The 9,756-nt window shown below is 43.5% G+C and overlaps 1 long non-coding RNA gene across 1 annotated transcript; it reads left to right on the top strand.

Annotated features, from left to right (window-relative positions):
- The first annotated feature begins 2,351 nt into the window (after window positions 1-2,351).
- Window positions 2,352-9,153, top strand: LOC144112096 (uncharacterized). The gene is made up of 3 exons (XR_013310199.1): window positions 2,352-2,548; window positions 3,832-3,989; window positions 8,962-9,153. It is a non-coding gene; the product is annotated as an uncharacterized LOC144112096 (long non-coding RNA).
- Window positions 9,154-9,756: the final 603 nt, after the last annotated feature.

Genomic DNA, 9,756 nt, shown 5'->3' with positions numbered 1-9,756 from the left:
CAAAGGATAATGCCAGACATACAAGACGTGATCAAATAATTGTAGATGTCTTCATGTGAAAGTTTATTTACAGGAAGTTAATTGATGGGTTCAGTTAGCTCGTGTGAGGATAAAAGCAGCTTAAAAGCCTATGCTCTATGTTCAGTGCGGCAGTGCATAATCAGTGAAATTACTCATAATGAACAACTTTTAGTGAATATGTACTTCTCATGCCATGGAAACAGAAGATGGACGGTACTTAGCAGTCATTTGCCCTGAAGCTTGGATTTTAGCTACTGAGGCCTAAGTGATGCTGATTCAGTATAGGCATACGTGGGTGCCGCCACATTTGCCATCATGAATCCTCTGGTTGCCTCTACTTAACAACGAAAATTTGTATGTTATAACTTGTAGCCATCACTGAAAGCATTTTGCATGAAAATAAGCTTGAATTGAATGCTAGCTGGCCTATTGTTTAACTGTCAGATGCCATGATGGAAGTGACTGTTAGAGTCCATCATGTAGCCCATAATGAACCCCTGTTTGCCCTTACCTTCTCTGCTCTCTTGTCTAGCTGTTATGCATACAGTTTTACAAGTCATGTTCTAACTTCAGCTACTTCATTTTACATGTAAAAAGATTTTGGCTACTTTTTACTCAAGCATAGGTGTGCTTGAGCACTCTTTTGCTAGCTTTGCTGCATGCTTTGTAAAAATAGTTTGTAGCATTGAATATGACAAAGCATATCTTAGCCACTTTTTTTCACACTTAGCAGGGACGGCCCAGCGGGGCCTGTAGAGATGGCTCGAAGCGGTTGCAATATTTTGTTGCATACATGTTGGGAGGAATCATGCGACTAGTGAGTTACGTATATGTGTGGCAGTAAACATTGCTACTTTGGAAAAGGTGCCGGTCTGCCATACAATGTCAGCGAAGCTTAACGAACCCCACTTGGTCTAAACTAATTTGGAGCCCTGCACTACAGTGTCCTGAAGCCATTATTGTTTTCTGCCTTGCTGTGAGAAGTGGATCTTGCAAGTGATCTGCCTGCTTAGAACCAGTCAACTTGTTAAGCTTATTCACTTAACTCATAATCAACTCAGACATTTTTTATAACTGGAACCTTAATGCTTGGATGCACGAAAAGAAGTGCATCTCACTGGAAGACAGGGCGTGCTAGGCACTATAGTGGGCAATGCACAGTACGCAGAATCTAGTGTGGGTTTTGTATGTGTGCAAGTGTCTGCAGGTACTCTGCAGTCAACTGCGCCAGAGGCTCAGGATGTGCATAGCAAGCTATACCTAAATAAAACTCGTGCGCTCAGGCAGCTTTGGTTTTAATACATTCAGCAGGAAAAATAATCTGGCAGCTTTTTTTTTGCGCTTCTGTTGGGGTTTTACCAGTGCCAGAGTTCATCGCATCTTGTTTAAGATTTCCTTTCGAATCATTAACATTCCACTCTGGTCATTTTGTATGTGGCATTCAGCTGAAAATAAATTTGCGCAGTCGGCTTTTTATGATTTGCTGCCACTTTTTTGGAAGAAATTAAGAGGAATGGTCTTCTAAATAGATGCAGCCAGCCATGCAGTGCTTTACAGTTCTGCACCCTGTGCACATAAAGTCTCAATACATGGATTTTGTCACCCTGAAATATACTCGCATCAGATATTTTTTTTAGTCGAACTACATCTTGTCTCCTTTTTGTGCCCATCTTTATGGGCATCTTGTAATCATTGCTGTAATTCCTTAATTTCTCTTATTTTTGTTTTCTGCAGCAGTAGAATTTCCATATCAATTTATTTCTCTAGGCTACCAAGTATTAGTATCTCTGAGCCTGGTAATGAATCAAATTACCGGAGATGCTAGAGTGCTGTTGATTGTCTCAGAAAGCCTGACTGTGTTGGAAGGACTGTCATGCTCAATATCAGCTGCAATGCCAAAATATGACGAATTCAGATTATGATGCAGGCGTACCCAACTGTATTGTAAATATATGCAGTTAGCTATGAATACAAAAGAAAAACACAACGCAATAATTCACACTTTCATTCACACAGCATGATGATGAACAGGGGCAAGGGAGGAGGGACCTCAAAGTGTTTTTCGGTGTCTTCCCCCTTGTCCATGTTCATCGTTGTACTGTGTGAATGAAAGTGTGAAATACTTGCTCATCCAGATACTGATTTCAAGCAAATTAATGCAAATGGGCTGCTTTATGTGAGTAGCATTGATTTACTATAAAGCAGAAGTCAGTTGATTTACTGTAGAGGCATTGCGAGTCGTATTGAATGTGTACTGCATAATTGCACCACTGAGCTAAATTTAATAGCAGTATTTGCTGGTTGTCTTTGCACCGTGATTATTATAGTGTATTTCACACAAATTTGTGATTTTGTTCTGTTGTTCTTCAGGCATTGTGGCTACACAGCTGGAGTCAAGCTGCTATCAGGGAAATTCAACCTATTCGACTTTGCCAGAAAAGACGCACGCTATGATGCTTGGGGCCTCCATCTTGACTATACTGCCAATTTTTTCTACCAATGAAGCTAAGGACGCTTTTGTGCAAATGTGAGCATTTTTTCTTTCTTTACGATACGTGCTTGCTCTTCGGCAAGAACAGAAATGATGTGGTTATGTGCATGCTCCAGTGTACAATCATGTGGAAAATTATGACGCTGCGAGTGTGTGCCATACTATGCCTAACTGCGTGCAGGTGCCATCTGATGAAATGCTCGTGCCATCAAGGCCGGCGCAGCGAGATTGATGGATGTTAGTGCACCTGACTCGACATCAGGAGTGCTTGCTGTTTTACACCATTTGGCATGCATTCGCTGGGATCTCTTAATTTTTCTCACGATAGTATGTCCAAACTCACAGCATCTCAATCAAGACATTCTACGGTATATCAACCACACCAAATCGAATGGTACATCGACCACACCAGGAAACACCAAACAAAACCACACCAGAGCCGGTATTAGACAACCGGGTCACAGCACAGAAAACCAGACCAGAACACACTAAAGCACACCACACTACGCCACATCAGGACCCGTGTCTGAAAATCCTGGTCTGGTCGGAACACCAGACACGGTCACACCAGAACCCGTGTCTAAAAAAGCCAGTTTGGTGTAAACACCAGAAACGGGCGGGTGTTTTTTTTCGACTGGGTATATGGCATTTCTTTCAATTGTGCCTATAAATTACTGGCAACGTATTGATTCCTTTCAATATAATTTTGATGCATAGTGTTTTGTTCAGCTGTAGGTTAATTTGAGCCCTCTACATATGGTGAGTCCACTTCAGATTAAGTTGGGACTTCGAAATTGCCTCATGTTGCATTTGGATTTGTAGACCTGAAAGCTTCATTTTGTACAAGTGTATTTGAAAGAGAATTTGCTGTATATAATATCTAGCCTACTACAAGAAATTAGCACAAGCGTTAGCATTGCTGTTCATAGTGGCAGCTGACGGTTATGTTCTTACATCACTCATTTAGCTCCAGACTACAATTTTGCCATGGTTCAAGGTGGCCTTAAAGTAATGGCTTTACTTTTTCCCCCTTGTCTTATTGTTTGGGAAGTGTATGCCATTGAGTCGTGCATAAAAGGAAGTTAATATGATGATGCAAAGATGGGCATTTAGAAGACAACAGAGAATTCTGTTATCATTAAGCTGAGTCACACCACTGTGATCATAGGTCTCTGAGTCCTCTGTATTATCCTGTTCTACATCCTTCTGATTTTTTGTTGACTTGCACATGGTTCCTCGAAGAGGGAGTCTTATGAATGGTTCAATGTATGGTTTTCATGGCATAGTTCACTTTGTATAATCTGTATAATCTATTTCAGATCAAAAAGCTAGCACTCATTGGGAGTGAGCCAGCTGATGAGGCTACAAAACTTATTATGAAGACTAGTGAAGACTCCTGTGACCCTTATGTACACATTGAAGAGGCGGGGCGAAAAAGAAGCATTTAAGAACCTACGGCTGTACAGCGCAATTTTTGGTGAGTACATGTGAATCTTCTGAAGGTTATAGACACTTTGTGAACACACCATCTAATTGCAGGAAAAAGCTACTTTCAATCTGCCTGGTGTGGTTTTCAGCACTTCCGTTATCAATTACTGAGTAGCCATCCAAATATAAAGGACTATAGGTACCAAATTTTTGCTTGTGCGTTTTTTTCTTTCAAACCATGCGTTAGACATTCTATACATGTACGACCACTAAATAATTTATTATTTAATTGCATAGTAGTGGTTCAAAAGTGCCAACACACACGGACCAAGAGACGAGACACACAAATCAGCACTGATCTTACAACTGATTTTTTTTATTAGGAAGAAGCACGTCATATATATACACACGGAAAAACAGCGCACATGTGCGATGTCAACAAGACTCCTAGTGCTAGTAAAAGGCAAAAACCGCTTTAAAAGTATGTGTGTATCTGCAGAACCGCTACCCACTATGTAGCATATTGACTTCTCGAAGCGATAATATAACAGATGATGTACTCACGCACCCATTACTTTTTCTGATAATATGAAACGCCTCAGCTACTTCTCTAGTGGGCTGGTCAGAATGAGCGAACAAGACATCAGTATCGGTGCTAGAAATTTTCTTTAGTGCTAAGATGCACAAGCTTAAAGATCGTTTCCGGGCAAGCGTATCTGAGCACAATTCTTGGCAGTTGTTTGTGTCTATCTATCTTCGCAAACATTTGTCGTCACTTCGCGTAAAGGATCCGTTTCTCGTACCTACAGTGGACTCCTCTTAAACAGAACTTGAAGGGGATTCAAAGTGTTCCATTTATCAGAAGTTTCATTTAGGCAAAGCACACCTATTTCATGTAGAAATATTTATTTACACTGCACCAGCCCTTACTGACCTGGGCGTGAAGAAAAAAAGGAATCAGTTGTGGTCTGTTTTACATTCTTCAGTTGCTTTTTAACAAAGTAACTGTGCATATTTGAAAGGCTTTGCGAAAATTCTGCACTCCCTTCACGTTCAAAGTACTGTAGCAAAAGTGCAACTGCATTCCTAGCTGCGCTGTCTGGCACCGCACTGGGCACAGGGTCCTCGCACTCATCACTGGAGGAAGAGTGGTCCTCGGCTTGCACTTCTGCAATAATTTCTTCAATGCTTTCCTCGTGACAGGTGCATACATTTGCATCTATGTCCTCATAGTCTTGTCGTGAGAAAGGGGCAGAGGGCACTATTTGATTAAGTATAGTGTCTGCTTCTTCATCAGCAGTACCTGCCTCTTCATGGGCTATTGGATCGTGTGCTTCGAAGCCTGCATGGTGGAACCACTTCTGCACTGTTGTTGCCTGAACTTGTTCCCAGGCACGGGCCAACATGTGGATAGCAGACAGCAAGTCAATGACATAATCCTTTCCACTGTCAGCACAAAGCAGCATGCGGTGAAGCAGTTGGCGGCGGTAGTGAACCTTGACGTTCTGGATGACTCCTTGGTCCATTGGTTGGATGACAGCAGTTGCATTGGCAGGGAGGAATTCAAGGCTGATGGACTTCAGCCCTCCCACCTGGCCATGGGCAGGGCAATTATCTACGATGAAGACAACTTTCCTGCCCTGTCTCGTAAACCTTGCGTCCTCCTCCCGCAGCCAATTTTCGAAAATTGCTGTTGTTATCCACGCTCTCCCATTTGCAGTGTAGGCCATAGGTAGATTTCAAATGCCCTTGAAGCAACGTGGGTGTCTCGATTTTCCTACCACCAGCAGCTTTAACTTTTCATCGCCTGCCATATTAGCGCCCACCAGCACGGTAATGCGCTCTTTGTTGCGCTTCCCACCTGTACAGGCTTCGCCTCTGTAGGCGAGAGTCTTCGATGGAAGCTCCTTGTAGAAGAGGCCCATCTCGTCGACGTTGAATACGTCTCGTGGCTCATAGCTGTTTAAAATCTCCTGCAGCCGTCCGCGTTGCCAGTCAGCGCAGACTTCTCTATTCACTGCATTACTTTCTCCTGAGATGGTTTTGAAGACTAGACCATGGCGCTTTTTAAATCTGCTAAGCCATCCGTCGCTGACGCAGGAATTCTCAACCCCATTTGCAGGGCTATCTCCCGCGCCTTTTGCTCCAAAATTGGTCCACTTATGGGAAAACTGGCACTCCGCGCACGCTTAAACCACAGAAAAAGAACCTTTTCAAGTTCTTCATACGGTGTCGTCCTCATACGCATCCGGTTGGAAGCGAAGGTCCCAGACTTGACAGCTCCTTGAATGACGTCTTTGTTTTTCATGATCTGCGAAAGCGTCGACTTCGGGATGTCGAACTTCTTCGCAACTTCTGTTCTTGAAAGGGAACTTCGCTCAAGCTCCTGCAGAATTTGTAACTTCTTTTCAAGCAAGAGCGCTTTGTGCGGCCGCTTCTTAACGCTTTTCATCACGTCGACGCACCGACAACACCGGTCGCACGTAGGCCTAACGCAGAACGACAACAAAAACAAGACTATCAAGCGACTTACTGGATTGGCTTGTCCCGGCTATAGCGTTGGCTGCGAAGAATTTGTTCATGGTTGCGAGACTGCCGCTGACATATGCGAGCACAAATACGCTCGGGAAGATTCCAAATTTTTAACTTTTGTGCCGTTTAGCCGAGGGTAACACGTTAGTGGTGTTCCAATTATCCGAAGAATTTTACTGCTGCAGATATACGAAACCAACCAAGTAACCCTGCTTGATTTTGTTTATCCGTAAGTTTCATTTAACCGAGTTTCGTTTATTGGGCGTCCACTGTAATTCTGAGGCAGTAGCGGATTTCCTCTGAAATCAGAGGCGGGCACTATGTGATGGTTTTAGTGTAGATGTGGTTGATTTGTTTTATTCTCTTCCACACTTTGAACTAATCCAGTATGTTCAGCATTGTATTACGGATGAGAGCGATGAATGCGTGTTCCAAAATGAGTGTGGAATCACAATGGGATTCTTTCTTTAACTCTTATCTTACTACCTGAGTAACACGTTTGTTGAGTGGGATGGTCGTCTTTATATGCAAAAATGGGGTGTGTGCATAGGTGCCAAGGTAGCTCCCATTCTCAGTAACATTTATCTAAGCAGGGTTGATATGAAAGTTGAGACTGATCTAGCCTGTTATTGCATATGCATTTTCTGTTATGTGGATGATTACCTGGTGCTGGCTAGGTCCGTGAATCCCAAATTTGTGTCAAATGTTCATAGTTTTGCATGTAATTGGTTGGAGCTGAGGTTCACACATGAAGTCCTTCAAGAAAGAGTCCTGCAGTTCCTTAATTAAAATTCTCTTTCGAACCCAACCATGTCTGTTGGCAGTATTCCCCTAGAAGTGAAAAGTCCCTTTCGAATTACAGGTCCTTTCATTCAAAGCTTGCAAAAAGTGGCATCGTTACGGGATGCTTAGGCATGGCAGTAAAGAAATCTTATCATAAAATGATGTCCTGTCTCTTAGCCCAAATAGACAGATGTAGGTAAGCTGGTTTCTGGGACTCAGTTCTCGTTTCAAGTGCAGACAGTCCTCCATGAGCTGAAATCGTCTGCAAGTACCTCAGGGCTGGAAAAGAGTTCGGAAGAAGGGAGAAGAAAGGTAGTGGGTTTTGCCTTATGTCCACACGCTATCGCACCGGATTAAAAAGAGTGGGAAGCAAGCATGGGGCAAAGGTTCTGTTCCCTGCACATAACAAGCTAGAGAGTGGGGGCGGCAGTTCAAAGAAAGCATGAAGGGCGCAGAAGAAATGCTTGCAACATAAATCATAAAAATAGATGGCGTAGAAGAGAAGACTGGCGTAGCATATCAAATCTCTCAGTCCTGTGGCCTTACCTACATAGGTCGAATTGGCCGCTGCATTAACGTGCGGCTCATGGAGCACGCTAATTCTTTAGGAAAGAAACTAACCTAGCTAAGCATTGTTTCAAGTGCAAACGTACGCCATTTTTTTTACGATACTGATGTCTTGTTCGCTCATTCTGACCAGCGCACTAGAGAAGTAGCTGAGGCGTTTCATATTATCAGAAAAAGTAATAGGTGCGTGAGTACGTCATCTGTTACATTATCGCTTCGAGAAGTCAATATGCTACATAGTGGGTAGCAGTTCTGCAGATACACACATGCTTTTAAAGCGGCTTTTGCCTTTTACTAGCACTAGGAGTCTTGTTGACATCGCACATGTGCGCTGTTTTTTCGTGTGTATATATATGACGTGCTTCTTCCTAATAAAAAATCTGTAGTAAGTTCAGCGCTGGTTTGTGTGTCTCGTCTCTTACATTGTCCGTGTGTGTTTGCGCTTTTGTATGGATCAACACCAACTAGCGCAATGTGCAGTTTTTCTGCAATTTAATTTCTTCTTGACGCTGTTTCGGTTTCATCAGTCGAATGATGACTGTGACATGTAGATGGTGTTTAATTCACATGAGGCATAAAAAATCGGTTATATTATTGCCGACAGGTCATTTTTGTCATTCCAGGTCTTGGAAGAGGCTGGAATAAATGTCGTAGTCAATTAAAGCTACATATCAGTGATTGTATTAGTTTTTCTAGTTGCATCATGTGCCCAAAACATCAAGTTGACGACAGTCGGCGTTCGGTCGATGAAACCAAAACAGCATGAGAGAAGAAATTCGATTATAAATTATTTAGCGGGGTTGTAGGCAAATACCTGGTAATCCATGTATTTTATTATCTAACGCATCATTGGACAGAAGAAAGCACGCAATAAATTTAGGTGTCTATATTTCTTTAATGGCTCATGCACCTTTCGGTTATTCTTATTATGGATATTTATGTTTATTATGGTTACGGATATTAACAGCAAACGAAATTTGCTGATATTTCAAGCATTGCACATTGTAGCATTGCATACGGCTTTGAAGCATTTCCTGAAAGATGTGACTATAATACTTTGGAAAGTGATTTTTATCCACCATACTGAATATCAATTTGATGTGTGTGTTTATTTGTTCACTTTTACATCTGCTATGCAGCGCAGAATCCCAACAGCCACCATGGAAGGCAACAACAGAGTGGCTGCGTTCGTGCTGGGGGCGAGAGACTGGGATGGTGGTCGAAAAGTTCGGATGAAGGGGCGGACCCTTCACCCCAGTAATTGGGGCTTTGTATGCAAGAATGCCCAAAATGTCTTGCAAAAACAAATAAATAAATAAGAAGCATTCTTACTTGCATTGTAATTTCAGTAGTAACTTGTACACAAAAAATACTGATGAAGTGAAGAAAGCCTCTCTGGGTTGGCAAGGTGGGCCTTAAGTCTAATTGGGTCGGTGGGCCCAAAGGCATACAGCTATTGGTTTTATATGGGTTACCTTTGTTGACTTCCCGCAAGGTATCACCTAAGAAGTCCACTGGGACCAGAACGGCTAAACAACAGGGGCCCAGTACGGGCTTGCCCACGGGTGCCCAGTACGGGCTAGCCCACGGAGGCCCGACACGGGCCAGCCCACAAAGTCCCGACACGGGGCAGCCCACGGTGGCCCGGCACGGGCTAGCCCACAGAGGCCCGGCACGGGCTAGCCCACGGAGGCCCGGCACGGGCCTGCCCAAGGGGATCCAGCGCGGAGCCTTGTGGGGCTATGCAGTAAGCCAACTGGGCAGCCCTTGAGGGTCCCCCCTGATGCCGAGTTGCAAATCCTGCACATATCCCACGTCAGGCCCCTATGGGCAGCCCGTGCCGGGCCCACAAGGGCCCGCAGTTCAGAGCCCCATTTGTGCTACTGGGGGCGTATCACATGGACACTTGCAAAACCGATGTGTTCAGATCTAGC

Source organism: Amblyomma americanum, unplaced genomic scaffold (assembly GCF_052857255.1).
Source record: "Amblyomma americanum isolate KBUSLIRL-KWMA unplaced genomic scaffold, ASM5285725v1 scaffold_55, whole genome shotgun sequence".
In the NCBI taxonomy this organism is placed as follows: Eukaryota; Metazoa; Arthropoda; class Arachnida; order Ixodida; family Ixodidae; genus Amblyomma; species Amblyomma americanum.
This window is presented reverse-complemented; position numbering and strand designations above follow the sequence as displayed.